The sequence below is a fragment of the Astatotilapia calliptera genome, chromosome 6 (genome assembly GCF_964374335.1).
Source record: "Astatotilapia calliptera chromosome 6, fAstCal68.1, whole genome shotgun sequence".
Lineage (NCBI taxonomy): Eukaryota > Metazoa > Chordata > Actinopteri > Cichliformes > Cichlidae > Astatotilapia > Astatotilapia calliptera.
The window spans coordinates 31,362,883-31,381,183 of record NC_137427.1 but is presented as its reverse complement, the minus strand read 5'-3'; the positions used below and the strand labels follow the sequence as shown (position 1 = coordinate 31,381,183).

The following is an 18,301-nucleotide window of genomic DNA, read 5'->3' as shown; positions in this document are numbered from 1 at the left end:
TGTTGAGTTTAGTAAACTTCGGTGAAATTAGAATCCCAAGGAAAAAATAACACTTAAAGAATTATTGCAGCTGTGGAATATTTCAGACAGTATGCTACTGAGGGGAGCTAACATAAGAGTTATGCGTTATAAGATATAATCTAAGTCGTAACATTGCTGTATGGAGCTGCAGATTTGGTTGCAGGTTAACATAGCTGGACTGGCCATCGGGCATACCGGCATATGCCCGGTGACTTATTTTTTTTTTTTTTGTAATGGCATGAACAATGAGAGGTGGTGGATTGGCCAGATGCAGGTCGATGTGTAAAAAATAACTCAGTTGTTTGGTGGTGGCTATGGCGGGGCTTCCACAGAGGCCAGCAGGTGGATGAGGGAAGGTGAGGCAGGAGGAGAGACCCGAGGCGGCCGCCAGTCCGAGTGTCAGGTGAACTGAACTTCAGGTAAGAAGTTATGACCTGCAGTCTATCTGGGTCAGATATAAACCAAGTTTAGGTGGAGTTTATTTTCGTTGTGCTGACTTTTTACCCTCAGTTGCAATAACTCGTACTGCGTTCTAGCCAGCTTGATGGAGTTTTTAGGTGGGTGGATGCTATGATGTTACTGATAGTGAACTTTATTTTATTCATAAGGTTAGTTAGTAGAGTTGCCAACGGCTCCTTAAAAAAATGGAATGGTCCCTCATTCAGAGAAAATATTACGCGTTTGGTATTGAGCTGAGAAGAGACGCAGTTTGTCCCGAACTTTAGCTAGGATGGAAAAAAGACACAAAGCTGGAGTTATTCTGTCTTTATGCTGCACAGCTGCCTCTTCTCTCATTCTCTCCCCTCCCTCTCCTGTTGCTAATTCAATCATGAAACTGATCAATGATCAGCTGATCGGCTTTTCTCTCTTGTTTATTTATCGCCCACTTTGCGCCAGAAAGAGGAAACCAGCGGATGTCGCGCTAAACAACAGCAGCACGTTTAAGCTTGATCAGCTGTTGTTAGAATTTATTTAATATTAATTTCTAGTATCAGCTGATGTTTGCTGGAGCCACAGCTGTAAAGCTGCTGGTCATGATGTCGGTTTGGATATGTGGTGAGAGGGAAACGTGAAGATGAAACCAGGAGATGTCCTTACTGAACCATCAGAGCTGAACAGGTGATGGAGAAACAGGTTTACCTTTTAGGTGACATGAATGAGTTGAAGTTATGAACTGTTTCTGAGAGATAAATAACCCCAGGATCCTTTTCTATGTAGCTGACAGCTGGTAACTGTGCAGGGGCGGGTCTAGCAAAGTGTTTCCAGGGGGCCAGGTAGGGCATTAACAGGGAAAGGGGGGCACAAAGAAATACTTTTCTTTCTTATTCTCATTTAAAATATCTAGCTTTTATTAAATAATTATCTAAATCTTACAACCAAAGTTTTTATCTGATGTAAAATGTATAGAAATCATACATATACCAACAAGACTGTACATCACTGTCACAACAGCATTTGTTTTCATTCAAAGTCTTTATGGCTTTAACACCTGGTGGGTCGGTCTGTAGTCAAAATGCCCGATTTTCTGTCCCAGTCCAGCCCTGCAGGTTAATACTGGCAGTGTCACCATGCCAGCTGACTGTATTTCATCATAAGCCAGTGTTGCTCTTGATCAATATTACCAAAGTTTACCATAAGGCAGCAGAGAAAGTATTTACTTGCTTTCAGGTTTTATTCAAATGTTAGTCTTTTCAGTTGTTTCCCCACTTTTTTCCTGTTTCAAAATCAAACACCAGTTTGTGAGAAGATTATCTTCTTTTTTTAACAGGCAGAGAAAGTTTTACATTGGAACTGGCTAATTTGTCAATTGTTTGTTACAAATGTTCGTATTTTAATATTCAAAAATGTTTTTGCCCAAAACATATGTGCACTACATGTCAGTAAAAATACTATGCAAATATTGCTGTCCTTGAATGCTGAGTAAACACTGACAAAGCACTGATTGTATCTCTTGTACTTTATCAACACAGAATCTAAAAACTTTGCACCGTAGTGGTTAAAATCTCATTCTAATAAGAGTTAAAAGTGCATTCGGTTATTAGGTTTATAGGATTATTGAATTATGGTTAACGGTTGGTAGAATCTGCCAATTACATCTGCCACCCTTCTCCAAATCTGTGCCCCTACCTGGTCCCCCCAACAAAAATTTTCTAGACACGCCACTGGGACACACACACATGCACTCATACACACATCCACTGTATCACACGCTGTGTCAGGATTGAGGTCTTATGGTAAAAATGGACAGAAATAACCACTTGGAGGGCCTGCTTTGAATTATGTGCATGTAACCAGCAACCTTTAAAAAAAAAAAAAAAAAAAAAGAATTAAAACACTTCATCATTTACTCTCAGAGGACACATAAGACCTGAGCAGTAATGGGTTGGACACCTTTTTGTCTTCAGAACTGCCTTAATTTCTTGAGGCAAAGATTTAATAAGGTGCTGGAAACATTAAACACATTATTCCTGCAGTGATGTTAAAAAGATTACATTTTGAAATCATGAAATGCCACAGATGTAGAAGGCACGATGGATCCATGCTTTCATGTTGTTCCTGCCAGATTCCCACCATGCAGTCCGAATGTTACAGTCATAATCATCTGTTGTGTAATTTCGCTGAGCAATTGTGAATTGAAGCCTCAGTTTCTTGTTCTTAGCTGCAGAAGTGCAATCATGATCCTCTGCTGCTGCAGCTCCCCTGCTTCATGGTTCGAAATGATGTTGTAACGTTTGATTATGTGAGTTACTGTTTCCTTTCTATCAGCCTGAAGCTTGAAGCGGTCTGTCCATTCTCCTAATACCGCTGACATCATCAAGGTACTTTCACCCAGAGAACTTCCACTCACTGGATATTTTCTCCTTTTTTGCACCTTTCTACAGATGCTTGTGTGAGTAAATCCCAGTAGTTCAGCAGTTTCTGAAATAGTCAGACCATCCCATCTAGCACCAACACCCATTCCATGTTCAAAGTCCCTTAAATCACCTTTGTTGCGCCTTTTTATGCTCAGTTTGAGCTTTATCACGATCATGTCTATATGCCTAAATGCAGTGAGTTGCTGCCGTCTGATTGGCTGATTAGATATTTGAATTAACAAACAGTTGAGCAGGCGCTGAGCGTAAATTTGCACAGTACCACTGAATCATAGCAAAACCTCTGGAGAGATAGCATGTAACATAATTGCTTACAGTAAATCAGCCCATTAAGTAAAGAGCATCATAGTGTCACGGGCGAGAATGCGGTGGACTCAAGAGCAGACTCAATTTGCTTCGAACTGTGTATAATTTATTGAAAAGAACAAAACGTGAACAGAACTGGGTTTAACAGAAACCATACGCAGAAACTAAGGGAAATCCGTGGGCGGAGAGACCGGCGTAGAGCACGGGGAGAACTCTAACGGGAACTTCTGTAAACACAGGAGAGAGATGTTACTGAATGGAAAAAAACGAGTAAGGGACAGAGGTACGGAGTGCCAGTGGATAGTCTTGGGCTTACTTGGAGACCCTAGTTATTAGGCGGGAAAAGGGCTGCCGTGGGAGTATTCCAGAGAGGGTCAAGAGTGTGGAGAGTCCGGTCCAGATTCCAAGGAGGTGGAGAATACGGACTGAAGGGCAGGCTGAGGAGGAGTGGAGTATATAATCCTCGGGTTCAGAGCAGACGGAAGAACAGAATGGAGACCAAACCAGCACTACTGATGAGTGCGACGGGTGGTGAATCTGAAGAATACAGGAAACAAAAACACATTAACCCATGGTCCAGATATACAGAGTCAGAGCTCAGAGGAGGGCGAGTTTACCACAGATGGTAGCAGGACGAACTGGCGAGGAGTGGCAGGCCGTGCCGGCTTAAAAACCCTCTAGGTGGAGCCCCGGAGATTGACAACAGGTGATGAGCTGGCCAACTCCACCCCCAGGGACGAATGAGAGGAACCTGGACCACGCCCGACCAGACACTCCCACAGCATATGACACATAGGGGATCAGACTTCTATTATTTCCCCATTTTTTGTACCTTATTATCATTGAACAAACTGCAAAACAACACATATTCATAATTCCCCTTTCCACCTTGTGTTTTATAGCAGTAACTATGAATTAAATATATATTTGTAAGATTGCACACAACATGTATTATTTAACATAACATCATATTTTAGATGTGATTTCTACCTGCAGTTTCAGGTACATGTCATACAAGGATGTTTCTGGTTGTTTTTCTCACAGCAGTAACTATGAATTATATATTTGTAAGTTTGCACACAACATAATATATATGTTATATATAACATTAGACTATAATTTAGATGTGATTTCTAATACTGTTTTAGCCAATCTCAATATAACACAAAACCTTTTTCACAGAGTGGAAAGGTTGTCAATCACTTTAATGTGTAGAAACATGGTAACTAGAGATAATTCACATCACTTTAATATACTATAAAGTGGTTTAACTTCTCACTGAACTGAATATATGACTACAGCAACACAACAGACCGTGCACTGGTAAACGCAGCTTATACCATGTTCGACCTCATAGTACTTTCCCTGAATATAAACAATGTATGAGTCACACTTAGCACTAAAACCACCGCAGTGTTTGCATTTAACGTTTCATCTTCTCAGTTGAAAGGCAAACAAAAATTGCTTCGCAGAGCTCCTTTCTGGCCAATGAACATCAAAGGATATTTTCTTACAAGTAATGGGGAGCCTGCTTGAAATTTTCATGATCAGGCTGATCCCGTCGTGCATACCAGGAAAATGCATGCGTAAATTGCATAGTTGTGCCTTCCTTTGACATCCACCCTTCATTCATCAAACGTCTCTTCAAAACGTGGCCTTTGTTTCTTGTCGTAATGTGCAAGTGAGCTCCATTTACTGAACGAGACAGCACAAATGAAAACACCACCCTGCAGTATACCTCTTGGTAATATATGCTAATCTAAGGCACCATTTTCTTTCTTAAATCTGATTTCGAAGGATTTTTACAAGGAAAGCAAAGCCACCAAATTACCCCTGTGGGAAAATATTCATTGCTCACTTTGCAGTTGAAAAACAGGAAATAGCTATTTCTGGAGCTCATTACTCTCCATTAACTTATTATGGGAATTGACCATATCACCATTACAGAGCAGGCCTTACCAGGTTGTCTTCTTTATTTTGGTGCCAAGGCGCACAGTCTGGTGGTTCCTGCTTTACTTAACTTGGATACTGCGCAGTGGAAATCGATGATGAAGGCGACACACGCCAGTGTGCCGACAGAGCCTCATCTGGGGACGGCCTCTCTTCACTTCATGCAACAATAAGTCCAACAAGGAAACACTTTAAAAAGAGAGAAAATTAGAGCTTAGACCTTAATAGAAACAAGCATAAACATAACATGCAGAGACATGCAAATGCACACTCGTAGCATTTGGGGAAGATGAGAAACAGCTTGAGAATAACAAGAAGTGAATTTTGAGCTTCATTTCTGACCGGGTGAATCTGTGCATGTATGTGTGCGTGACGGTCAGGTTTTCTTCGCTGACTACTCTTACTGACACACTCTTTACACAAGTTTGTTTAGTACACTGTCGGTAGTCATTTTACACTTGAAAAGCCCACTCGGGGCTCAGGTGTGCTCGTCCTGGCAATAAATAAGGGACAGCAAAAACAGTGTAAATGTTGACTGCGGCCTCTGTTACAGTGTGAAGCACATCTCAGCTTTGGATGAAGGGAATCAAAGTGAAAATGAAGTCATGAATATTTAGCCTCAGGTGCTATGTGTGCGTGTGTGTGCGTGTGTGTGCGTGTGTGTGTGTGTGTGTGTGTGTGTGTGTGTGTGCATTTCAGTGACAAAGCAGTTAGTATGTCAAAGCTTGCATGCGTGAAGCAGAGATGATAATTACAGTGCAGATTTACCTGTCACTACAGTTGTAAACATACTGTAGAGATGTCATAGTCAGGACGACTTATTTTTAGATTGCGGTGACTCCAATTTGTGAGGCTTCAAAGATCAAAGTAGCAGTTTACACTCACTGCAAAGGTCCTGTCTCCATTCATCAGCTGCACAAAAACAAAATACACCTTTCATTCAGAGTGCCATATTATGTAAGTAATAGCACTGTCAGTGAGTGTGGGAGTAGGTCAGCCTCCGGGGAAGCTGAAACAACCAAGGACTCGTTTGGTTTTAGAGGAAACACAAAAGGCTGAAATCCAATTCGAATGGTTGAAGAAATGTCCCTGCACTTCTGTCAATGACAGAATGTGATTACAGTGCTGCGATGTAGGTAGGCAGAAGGCAAGGGCAATTATTACAAATTATTGTGGTGTGTTACAAATTATTATTGCTGGGAGAGGGGAACGCTCCACCAGCCTCTGTTTGTTTTCTGTTCTTCTCTTGGTACAGTGGGGGAAATAATGATTTGATCTTTATACTGTTGTGTGGTTTGCTCACTTAGAAAGAAATGAACTGTTATTTTTATGGTATCTTAATTTTAATGGAAAGGGACAGAATGTCCACCAGAAAAAAACACTTTACACAAAAGTTATAAACTGCTTCACATTTCAAGTATTTGATCCCAAGCAACCCGGCTAGAATTCTGCCTCCCACAGACTGACTGTGTGACCAACTCATTATATGTGTGAAGCACATGTATCCACAGAATCAGTTTCTTCAATTTCAGTGTCTCCTCCACTATGGGCAAAACCACAGAGCTGTCAAAGAACATCAGGGACAAGAATGTAAACCTGAACAAGGGGGAATGGGCTCCAGGTCACCAGCAGGAAGGTTAGTATTGGTGACGACTGCTGGTACGATAATTCTGAAATGGAAGAAATATAAAATGACCATCAATGGCCCTCGGTCTGGAGCTCCATGCAAAATGTTGTAAAAAAGCTGGTGGATCATGTTCATAGCTAGCTACTGTCCAGACCTCAAACGTTTGTGCAGTGAGCTGAATCTTCAAGAAACCTACAGGATTTAGAAAGTTTCCATAAAGAGGAGAAGGCTAGGATCCCTCTTGAGATGTGTGCAAACCCAACAAGGGTTTGGCTTGAACATCAAATACTTGTGTCAATCAATGACATGCAAATCAATCCAAACCAGAGCCTGAATGCCCACTAACAAAGATTCAAAATGCTGCTTAATGAGTGAATTACTTCCTGTGTGAATACAGATTTAATATTCCATTAAGTAACAAGGAATATACATTTTAAAGGGATTTGTTTGTTTGTGGTATGATATGAGCGTGTACTTGTGTTATTTTTGTGGTTAAGTGGAGCGATGTTGACAGGTTTCTTTGATTAACTTTAGTAGCATTTCACTAATCACAGCAGTCGACTGACTGAACGTGGACATGCTGATGTGTAACACTGAAACTGTTTTTGTTTCTCCTAAGGCATCTCAGGCTTTTAATCATGAGATTCATAAATGAATGGTTCAGTTCAGCAGCGTACTCAGACCCCAACACCTTAAGTGAGTCTGACACTACAATCCAATCTAATTTTAGAGTCTCTCTGCCAATCCAAAGCTGCAACAGATTCTCTCATTTTGTAAATGACAGGCCTGTGTCATTAAGAGAGAAAACCCCCCACACACACGCATAGACACACGCAAGGCTGTGCCAGACATACATTAGCATCCTACATTTAGCAGCCTAATCTGTCTGTTTGTTTGGCTGAATTACATTTGGCAGAACAATGACCACCTGCATGTCGATTTCTTGTCGTGCCTAATTAACACTGTTTTTTTTTGTTTGTTTGTTTTGCCAATAATTTGGATGATGGAAGCCAGAACTGGATTTTATGTGACTTTTTATATTTATTTGTTGACAAAGTATTAAGTTGTGTTTCCCAGTTTGTTCTTGCCTCCTGAGACCTCTGCACCATCCTGTCAGGATTATCGCCCAGCTGAGTCACTCGAGGTTTGATGAAGTTCCCTTTAAATCTGATGCCTCGTCTCTCTCAGTATCTGTGCTTCTGTTTCAGAGTTGCTTTTTCCAGAGCAGCAAATCAATATCACAACAACATTTGCCCTTGTGTGAGAGTGAATGTGGAGATTTTTTGTTTTCTTAGCACACATAAACAACTTAAATAAAAGAAAGCAATACAGCCAATGTATGATTGACAGTAGTCCATATCTACTAACCCTGGGCAACTGAGTGTGCACTGCTGCTGAGCCTTGAATAACAAAGCCCAGCACTGAAATGTGTGTGTTTAGAATAGAAGAAGAGAATAAAAATGTCCTTTATTGGTCCTCATTGGGGAAGTTCAAGTGTTCCAGAAGCAAAGGGACAGGCAGACGGAGCATGCATATTCACAGAAAAGTAAAGAATACAAAATTAGAAAAATATATATTTTCAGGGTTATGAAAAAAAGAAGGTCGGAACTTCATGAGTGAACAGGAAGTGGTTTGGAGACATGGAAGTGAGAAAAGATGGCAGAGCTGAAGACGTTAAAGACTTAATAGGGAGTAGGGCTGCCACAAACGATTATTTCGATAGTCGACTAGTCACCGATTATTTTTGCGATTAGTCGACTAATCAGATCATGCATCCACTGGACGTAAAACGTACAGCCTATTCCACCAGCAGCAGTTAAAACTAACCAGCTGCCGCCATTGTTGACAACTGTTCTGGGCCGCGCTATGAATTATGGGACACAGCTTCTTCTTCGGGGTTTAACGGCAGCTGGCATCCTTGTACATGCAGTGCTGCCATCTTCTGTTTCAGTCCGTTATTACACTCTTAAATCCTACTACTTATTCCTGCGTCTTTTGTGATCTTACAAAGCTTCAAACGATGCGTCGACTATTAAATTAGTCGTCGACGATTTTGATAGTCGACGTAATCGTGACTGGTCGACTAATCGTGGCAGCCCTAATAGGGAGTGATGAAGATGGATAGGATTAGATATGATTACATCAGAGGGACAACTCAGGCTGAGAGGTTTGGAGACGAGGTCAGAGAGGCAAGGCTGAGATGGTTTGGACATATGCAGACGAAGGAGAGTGGATATGTTGGATAAAGGATGTTAAAGATGGAGCTGCCAGGCAGGAGGAGACAAGGAAGACCGCAGAGAAGGTTCATGGTGGACGTTTATAACAAAGGAGGTCATATGGCAGGTTGGTGTGACTGAGGACGAGTAGGTGACTAGGAAGAGGGTGAGATGGAGGCAGATGATCCACTGAGGTGCTCTAAAAAGATCAGCTGAAAGAAGAAGAAGAACCTGCTGCAGTTCTACAAAATGAAAAGGAGGTGAATTACCATGAAACTTCATAAAATGGTTTTTGTTTTTTTGTTTTTTTATGCTATATTGCTGAAATCTTTCCTGTTTACTTCACTTGAGTGCACTGAAGAAAACTGGAGGGGTCTATTTTTCTCATACTTGGTTTGTTGGTCATGATTATTAAAGCTATTTAATGATGGCTCATTGAAATGTTGTGTCTTGCTACCTTTGTTTGAATTCTAACAAAAATGCAAGCTGTTGCCTTCTTCCTGCTCTGTGTTGTTGTCCTGTGATCACATGACACAGCTGTGCTGAGCAGACACATGTTGAGGTATTTTATGGTTATAAATGAAAATGATGCGTATAGGAATGGAATCCACCGTGGCAACACCACCAGTTTTTAAAAAAAAAGATGAAAAATAGGCCTTTTTTTCTCCTCAGTATGAGTAGCAAAAGAAACAAAGTGATGAGGGAAGGAAGTCCCTGAGAGACTCGGCTCCTTGGCACATAGACAGAGCAATGAATATGCAGGCAGCTCATGTAGTGGGGAAACCAATGTTTCAGTCATGACTCATGACAAATTGCAGCATTTCTTAATGTTAATTTCAAATTTTATTGGTCTTCATAGTTGTTACTGATTACCTATAGACTGTAGATACCCCAACAATGTTTTCAGTTATTGTATTGCACCTTAAATAAACATACCTCAAACATGAACTATGAAAGTGTCTGAATATGTCTTAAATTCCAGGTCCCAGATCCAGGTCCCAGAAGGGGGAAAAGACTGAGCCAACATCACTATCAAACTAGACCTTCACTCCACATTATACAACACATATGTATTTAATTTAACCCCGTAAGACCCAACCCATCAAAAAATAGCCAGAAAATTCAGATTTTTTGGTAATGAGATGTTTATTAACCCTAATAACAAAATCAAAAAAATATCATGTTGTGTTCGATATGTTTTTATTATATGTTTAATATATATATTTTTGTATCGCATTTGATACATTTGATACAACTTGTTGTTAACAACAATGTTATTTTTAGACAAAAAAAGAGTTCTGTCCATAACATTTTGAAATTATGGCAAGTATTGACCATGTTGATGAGATAGAGGTCTCAGAAACTCATGTATCAAATATGATAAAATGGCCATTATAGGGTTAAACTAAAGCTGGACACTTAATAAGTTTCATCATTTGTTAAAGTCATGGTTCTATCTTGCGAACCAAAGCCTTCTTTTTTTATGAAATCATTTTCCTTATGAATTTAATTTTTGGTGCAAACATTTATTCAGTCATTTTACACTCCACTGATTAAAACGGGCACCTTTTCTGAACAGTTTTTGATAGCAGAGGGGCATGCTTCGAAATTTATTACTTATATTTCACGACCTTTCTCTCTCTCTGCTCTTATTTTTGCAGAATATCTGAAGATGTTGATGTCCACTAGGCACCTTTTTTTCTGGGAGTGTGTCTTAAAGGGCAGTTTGTTGTCTCAGTGGCATTTTAAATTATGTTCAGCAAACCAGAGCAAAAAAGTGGTGCTCAAAACAGGAAGGAGTGAAGAGCGCAGAGTAGCTATCCGGTCGTTAAGTGATGACGTGACGAATCCTACTTCCGCGCCTAAAGTAGTCTGCGTTTAATATGGCTTTTGTGTTGTTAACATGTTTAATGTTTTGTATTTTCTTCTATTTAAACAGTCTACTAAAACAGTCAGTGATCACTGTTGACCTCCCTCGGCTTTTATTACCACTAATCATTTATTTAAGCTCAGTTTTTAAAACCTTAGGATGTAACTACAGCCCAGCCCATGCAGCAGTATATGAATGACTAACCTCGTATTGTGGATGGATTATCTCAGTTGTTCTCCTGGCTGAAGTTTGGTCCTTTTACAGCATCCTGCCATGCGATTACATTTGTTCCTGACCACCGAGAACACTCACGTTAACTTTTATCGAGTGGAAAAAAAGTTAGCTTGTTTATATTATGTTAACATAGCTGTGTCGCTAGCGGTCACGTAGCACATCATTATATACCAGCTAGCCAAACTTCAGTAACCCTACAAACGTCACTGCTGTTTAGTTTTCTGTCTTCATTTATGTTGGAAGTGATAACAGAGCTGTACGTTTTAATTTGTTTCCAAAACCCCACAGTCAGGACATGCTATATTGTATTTAGATAGAAGCTAGCGAGCTAACTTCCTGCTAACTTCTAACTCCGTTAATCAGAATCAGAAAGGGTTTTATTGCCAAATGTTGAGCGGGTTTACAACATTAGGAAATTGCTGCGGTGCTTCAGTGCAAACATACTGTTATAAATACTGTTATAAATTAAGCTTAAATGTCATAAATTCCGTTTTCATGGATGCCTGGATGTTAAACTCAATTGTTACACCTGGTAGAGCAGAACGCTGATCATTTTATTAAAGATGAAAGACTTTTCAACTCTCAGTAATGCCATAGTGATCGTTTGATATATAGACCTGCAGCGGAGTTTAGGCCCAGACACGGCTAGTGACGTCAGACTTAACGACCGGATAACACCTGGACTTAGGATTTGAGCAGTACTGTCAATAACTTTGCTTGCTGCAAGGGCTGAAAGATAGAGAGAGTAGTTTCTGGTTTTGTTAAGCACTGAAACATTGTCACTACTTATCTTCATGTTACTCTGGCAAGGCTAAATCTGTATCTGCCTCAGTGGAAGACGATGTGAGGTCATAAAATAAGTTTAAATAAATGTTTCTCAAAAGATCAAAAGATGTGAGAGAAAGAGAAAGCGAGGCCCTGTGTTTGTTGTGGTACAACATGGGGGTAGGGGTCCAAAAAAGTACCAGCCCCGGGGCCCATCACAGAGTTGTTACACCTGTGTTATTACGGCTGAACGTCTAGTAGCGTCCTTTGAGTCTTGCCAGAACATTCTGTTTATTTCTTGTGAGCTTAATGTGTCACAAGGAACAAACAGGTCAAGAGGACAGCTTAATCCATCCTTGACTTTGAACAGCTTGACTCATGCGTAGCTGTAACACTGAACTCTGCGTCAGCCATGTGATGCGGGCTGTTCTGGAGCTATTCTGACCTAGTAGTCAACAAAATGAATTTCACTTTGATCTGGTGACAAATTAAAGCGACTTCTACACCTCCTTTATTAGGCTGAGTGTCACACAAGAACACACTGAGTAATCCTTAAAATTTAAGTGTATACAATTTAGAGTTTCAGAGCTCTAATGTGCAGCTGTAATGTTAGGAATACACATCAGCACCGCGAGTGCGCGAGTAATATTGTATTAACTTGAGTTATTATAGTTCTTGGCATGCTATGTGCACTTCTGATGAGGAAGTAATAATAGTTTTCTGGTTTTCTACAGCATTTTGCTGTTATATCTTTAAAGTTCTTTATGGTGATTTAATAGTCTAGTGGTTTACACATTTAACAAACGTGCAGTCCTGTTGTCAGATCTGCATTCTGTGTATATATAGTTCTTTGTTTCCTCCAATCTGCCTTATATTTATGCTTCATGTGTTGTCGGATGCCTTGTATTTCTTTTACTCCAGTTTCTGGATTTTTACTTTTATTTCTTACACGGTCCCAGCAGTATCCTTGCTCTCCCTCCTACTTTCTTGATGCTCCCGGGTGGGCGAGTCCATGTTTCCCTGAGTTTGCCCGAGGGCAACTCTCTCAAAAAGCCCCTGGCTGAGTCTCCTGCCTTATATTTAAGAACCAGCTCATCCACTCTTTCTTTGACAGGCTGTAGAGATACTCAGTAGTGACGTGAAGCTTAAGTTAGGAAATATTGTTTTCTTCTGAATGTGCATTTACTCATCTTGTTGTGTCCTCTCCTTATTTTCCCTCTGTGTGCTCTTGAACTTCTTCGGCTTGTTTGGCTCGTTCACAGACTTTAGATTTTGAGTTTGTTTTTTGGGTGAAACCTGTGAATGATGACAATTTCACACTTGGACTTTGCAAAGCTTGCTTTTTATTAAAATAATTCAGTCTACTGTGTCCTGAATTGCTCTTTCATCACAGTCTTGAAACTGCATCTGTGCAAGCCAATTTGCAACCCATTCCCCACCCCTGTCTCTAACTCTAAGTCTGCTGCCACTGAGGCCTTCTCTGTTCTGTACAGGGGTCTTACTGCTGCCATTCCTGCTTTGTATATACCAGAACAGATGGAAACAATAATCTTCCTCCAAATAAAAAGGATTGCAGAGCACATCTGTGCAGGAAATTCTTCAGCCTGCAACCCTGTAGTCGGACAGATGGACAGATGCGTGCAACCTTATAAAATGTTTTTTTAAGAATTAACTGAAGCAACAGTTTTATTGCTCTAGCAAAGTTTAATTTTCCCCTAATGGCTGTAAAGGTTTATCGATAATTTAGCAGTTGGATGTAGTCTTTGTAAACAAGCTCATCAATGAAAAAAGAGGGAAATTTGGGGCTATGCAATTTGTAAGCTGTTTTTAACAAGAGCCTCGCCATTATGCTTATTATTTCACAGCAGTTGGAGTTTACTATTCCTGTGTCTTTCGTGTGCAGCACATCCCTCCGGCTATGTTGTGTTAAATGGCCCTTCTCTTACTGCCAAAAAAGGGAATATGAGGATGGTGATGAAGGAGGAAAAATAAAGAGAAGCGGGCTATTGTTAGCATGACTTCTAACACTGGTACAGCAATGACGCAAGCAGAAAGGAAGTAACAAGAACAGAAGGTGAGGAAGAGAGGTAGGAAGAGGCAGAAAAAAGTCAAAGAGAAAACATAAACAAGCGAGCGGAGATGGAGAAGAGATCTGAGAGGACCGAACAGGGCAGACAACTGAAAAAAAATAAAAATGAAGCAATGATGAGCTGAAGTGCCTCATTGTGAGTCCTCGGGATGTCTGAAAATGTCGATTCAAACTGAGTGCGTAAGTGCCCATCACATCCTCGTCAGCTTTAGGAATCAGATGACGATTCGCAAGGGAGAGACCTGCCATGAAACTGAGGACCCCGCAATTCTATCTGGGATTTTACATACAAGTATTTTGGCTGTTAAGTATGCGCCTATTTTACGGACACTATGAGAAATATAGCACCATAACAGTTTGGAGGGAAGTGCACAGCATGTTTACTGAAATTGTGTGATGGAGCAAATGGTTGAAAATTAGTGTGTAATTGGTATTTAAGAGAGTACTTTAGGACTGGTGATGGCAAAATATGTTTCCTGATTTATGGAAATCGCTCTCAAACTTTATAAACTTCTGGAGCAGCTTCAGGGCTCCTGGCCATGTATTTTTCACATGTTTCCGGTCTCTGAAAAGCTGTTTGAGGAAAAAAAGAGAATTAATCCAAAATAAATTCTTGTATTTGCTGTTTTGACGATAGACACACTATGCCCTTTCATGTCTACATAATTTCCTTAGGGATTAATAAAGTATTCTGATTCTGATTATTTGATGCCCGTAAAAGCCATGGCCTGTGACTTGCATCAGTTTGAATCCAAATGTATTTACATAGTACCATTTCACAACAGTTGTCTCAATGCATTTTATATTGTAAGGCTAAAGGCCCTAAATTATTAGAGTGAATGAGATGATCCCTTATGAACAATCACTTGGCAACAGTGGGAAGGACGAGCCCCCCCTTAAACACTTAAACAGGAAGAGACTTCCAATGGAGTCAGCTCAGGGAGGGATAGCCTTCTAATGTGACTGGATGAGTAGAGAGGAGGAGATAGAAGAGAAAAGAATTAGAGCACAGATGTAAATGGCATGAAATATCAGCCAGTAAATGTTTCAGGAGTGAAAACAGGAGAATAGAGAAGAACAGCCAGTGCATCATGGGAAGTTCTCCCTCAGATCCAGGTCACTTGGTCCAGAAATAATTATAAACTTCAAGGAAAAGGAAAAGGAAAGTTTGAAGCCTGATCTTAAATATAGAGAGGATTTCTGTCTCCTGAACCCAAACTGGCAGCTGGTTTCACAGATGAGGGGCCTGATCAGATGTGCTGCTTGCCAACAGGCAAGACAGGAAACTGCTTGAGCCCCCAAAGGCTGACAAACTTTAAATTACAGTCGTGGCAATATCCAAAGTTTGCATTGGTTTTAGGGAGGGTCCTGAGCTTCCTATGATGGGCTCAGTCACTCATTTCTATTTCAAGTGGTGTGCAAAACTCTGTTTAAACCTACCTAACAACAACAGCGAGAGTCCTTCAGCGAAAATGAACGGGAGGTATTCGGTTTTTTGTACTACTTTTGGAAAAGGACCACAAGTAAACCTTCATGAAGCTCTATACTGGGATAACATGGTACTATAAGGAAATTGTTACATTAGATTTACATTACCGAGCAACATATCCTGAAATGCACTGTCACATAATTACAGGTTAAACACCTAAGGCTACAGTCTCACACATGACCACAAATCCCATGAGGACACAGAGAGTCTTTGTTCTAGTGTTTAAGAGACTTCAGAGTGATTCTACTGCAGAAACAGGTGCAGGTAATGACTGCTCCTCCTCAGTTAGCTGCTGAAGATCAGGCTCTGGCTCCTGGGTGGTGTTTAGAGTCAGTCTGGTCTTCCTGGTCCTGCATTTTACACTTTACTATCACGCTCTTGGTCCTTTTGTGCAACAGAAACCTCAGTTAATAACTCATGAGGTGTATAACTTGTTAAAGATGCACTGGAGTTTTTCACCACTCATAGTATTATGGAGCAATGTGGCTGAGTGTCACCGTACCTTGTTTGTGTTTCAGTTTATAGTTGCAGAAGTTAAAGTTGGAACTTAACAGATGGAGTTAGCAGACAGCAACAAAGCTACTTTAACATAAACATTCACCAAAGTGGTTTAAGGGTAAAAATAATTGTATAAAGAACTTTTTGGGTGCGATTGACAAGTAAAATTAGGGGTATTCATCTTGTTCTGCTATCAGTCATCAGTTGTGCAGCGGAGTGCATTTACATTTATGATGAGACTGTCCCTGAATGGCTCCTTCCATCAACATCTTTGTCATTCATTTGATAAAAGAACAAGTCCTTCTGATAGTTTGAAATGCATTAAGAATTAATCAAGCCTGAGGGGACGAGAGAACACTGAAGAGGGATCCTGGAACTTTTATCTGTGTATTTAACCCCCTCGCCCACCCACACACTTAACCACACACACACTTATTATGTCCCTGTTAGCTGAAGATAGTTTAAACAATCCTCAAACTAAAGTTGTTCTGAGAAGAAGTGCTGCAGTTCTGTGAAATATGTGCACCCATGTGTCTTACAGGTGACCATGCACAAACTCTTTCGCTTCCTTTTTTTCTTTTAAATGAAAGACTAAACGCACGTAGTTTACTATACATGCCCTCCATTAACAGAGAGAGAGAGTGAGAGAGGTAGATGAAAGCAAAGAGAGAGGGGGAGATGAAAGACGCTGTCACAGCATAATGGCATTAAGATTTTCTAAGGTACACGCAACCTAAGCCGAAGACATAAATAGGACGGTTTCAATGCAGTCTGATGCCTTGAGTGTTCTACCACTTCGCCTTCGCTGTGAGGACAAGAGTGTGATTAGCAGCTTGATGTCAAAGGAGTTCATGCTATTCACCACCTCTGTCTTACACACAACTGGAAGCAGCCTTGGGGTAGATTTGATTTTGCTGTGTGCTTCTGTGCGCATGTTTCTGTTTCATGAACTTTTAAAGCTTTTTTGGAGTTCGTTTCTTTATTCAACAAGGTACCCACTGCTTAAACACGAAGTTAGGGTATAAAACTAATGATTCGTGTTACAATAACAAGAATCATTTTCTCAAGTGACAGCTCTCCACAATTGCAAACACATTTTTTGGTCTGTTTTTAAGAGAGAAATAGAAGTGATCTGTAAATATGCAGTTAGTTTTGGTTTAATTAATCTACATTTTAAAATACCTGCCACGACTCAATTTTTTTAATTGAGTTTTTTTCCCACCTCGTTTAAAAAACTGTAAAAATGCTGACTGTAGGCCTGTTCGGTGCTAAAGCAAAACTGATCTACTCAGGGCTATCTGTGCAGACTTCCTGAATTAACCCACAATAATCCTCATGCTTAGAAAGAAAGTAAATTATTAGTTTTGTGAATCAGATGAACTTACCCTTTAACATTGTGGAATTTTGGAATATCAGATGAAGTCTAAGGAGCTTGAAAAGAAAAGCATCTGGACTTCTTTAAGTTTCCTTGAAGACGTTTCACCTCTCGTCTGAGAAGCTTCTTCAGTTCTAAGAGCAATTGGTGGAGACTCCGAGATTTTAAGCCCTGTGGGAGTGACCTCAAGAGGGTCATGGACCCTCTATTGATCCTCTACCTAATCACACAAGACAAAGTGTGAAAACACGTGCGGGTCACAATGAGCCAAGGTTTCGGGAAGAAGCTGAAGAATCTTCTCGGATGAGAGGTGAAACATCTTTAAAGAAACTTAAAGAAATCCAGACGCTTTTCTTTCCAAGCTCTTTAGACTATAATGACCTGGATGACTGAAAACCTTCACAGAAATATCAAATGAACCTGAAGAGTTACAAGAGGTTTAAATCTGTCACTCTGTTTTGAGGTTTTCATCTTCTGCTCTATGCACAGCGTATCTCATGTTCCCTGGAAATCTTCAGCGTAGCTTCATGCATGAAAAACTGCAGAAACCTGTGTCTCAGTTGCAGCAGGAGACTGGCTGCTTTTAACAAAATTACACAATCGATAAGAATGGAGCGATCCCAAAACTAGATGGTGGCATTTTAAATGTTGAATAATGCTAAACTCCAACTATTTCTTCTGATTCCCCTTTTAAATTTCAAACACCCGTTCTAATCTCAGTAGCCACTTCTGGCCGTAGGGTGGCATTTTTATTCTACCGTTTGAAATTCACTGAAAAATAAATACGCGGGGCCTGATGAACAACAAACTCCCACGTCTGAGCAATTAAAATGCTTTTTGCATACCCTTAATATTCTCAGCACCAATCCAATTTTACTTCAGCAGCACTAATACTTGTTAGTGATGTTCTGCTCCCCCTGGAAATATTTTTATTCATCGAACCTTTTTTTACCCACAGAGGCTAAAAGTGAGAAGTGAGAGGGAAGCA

General features: G+C 40.3%; 2 long non-coding RNA genes across 2 annotated transcripts; both read right to left on the bottom strand.

The window, feature by feature from the left end:
* Window positions 1-3,284: 3,284 nt before the first annotated feature.
* Window positions 3,285-4,229, bottom strand: LOC113024501 (uncharacterized). Its single transcript, XR_013909765.1, has 3 exons — window positions 3,818-4,229; window positions 3,517-3,737; window positions 3,285-3,427 (listed from the first exon to the last, which is right to left on the bottom strand). It is a non-coding gene; the product is annotated as an uncharacterized LOC113024501 (long non-coding RNA).
* A 930-nt stretch (window positions 4,230-5,159) lies between these two features.
* Window positions 5,160-17,449, bottom strand: LOC113024502 (uncharacterized). The gene is made up of 3 exons (XR_003272668.2): window positions 17,324-17,449; window positions 5,919-6,062; window positions 5,160-5,339 (listed from the first exon to the last, which is right to left on the bottom strand). It is a non-coding gene; the product is annotated as an uncharacterized LOC113024502 (long non-coding RNA).
* Between the last annotated feature and the right edge of the window lie 852 nt (window positions 17,450-18,301).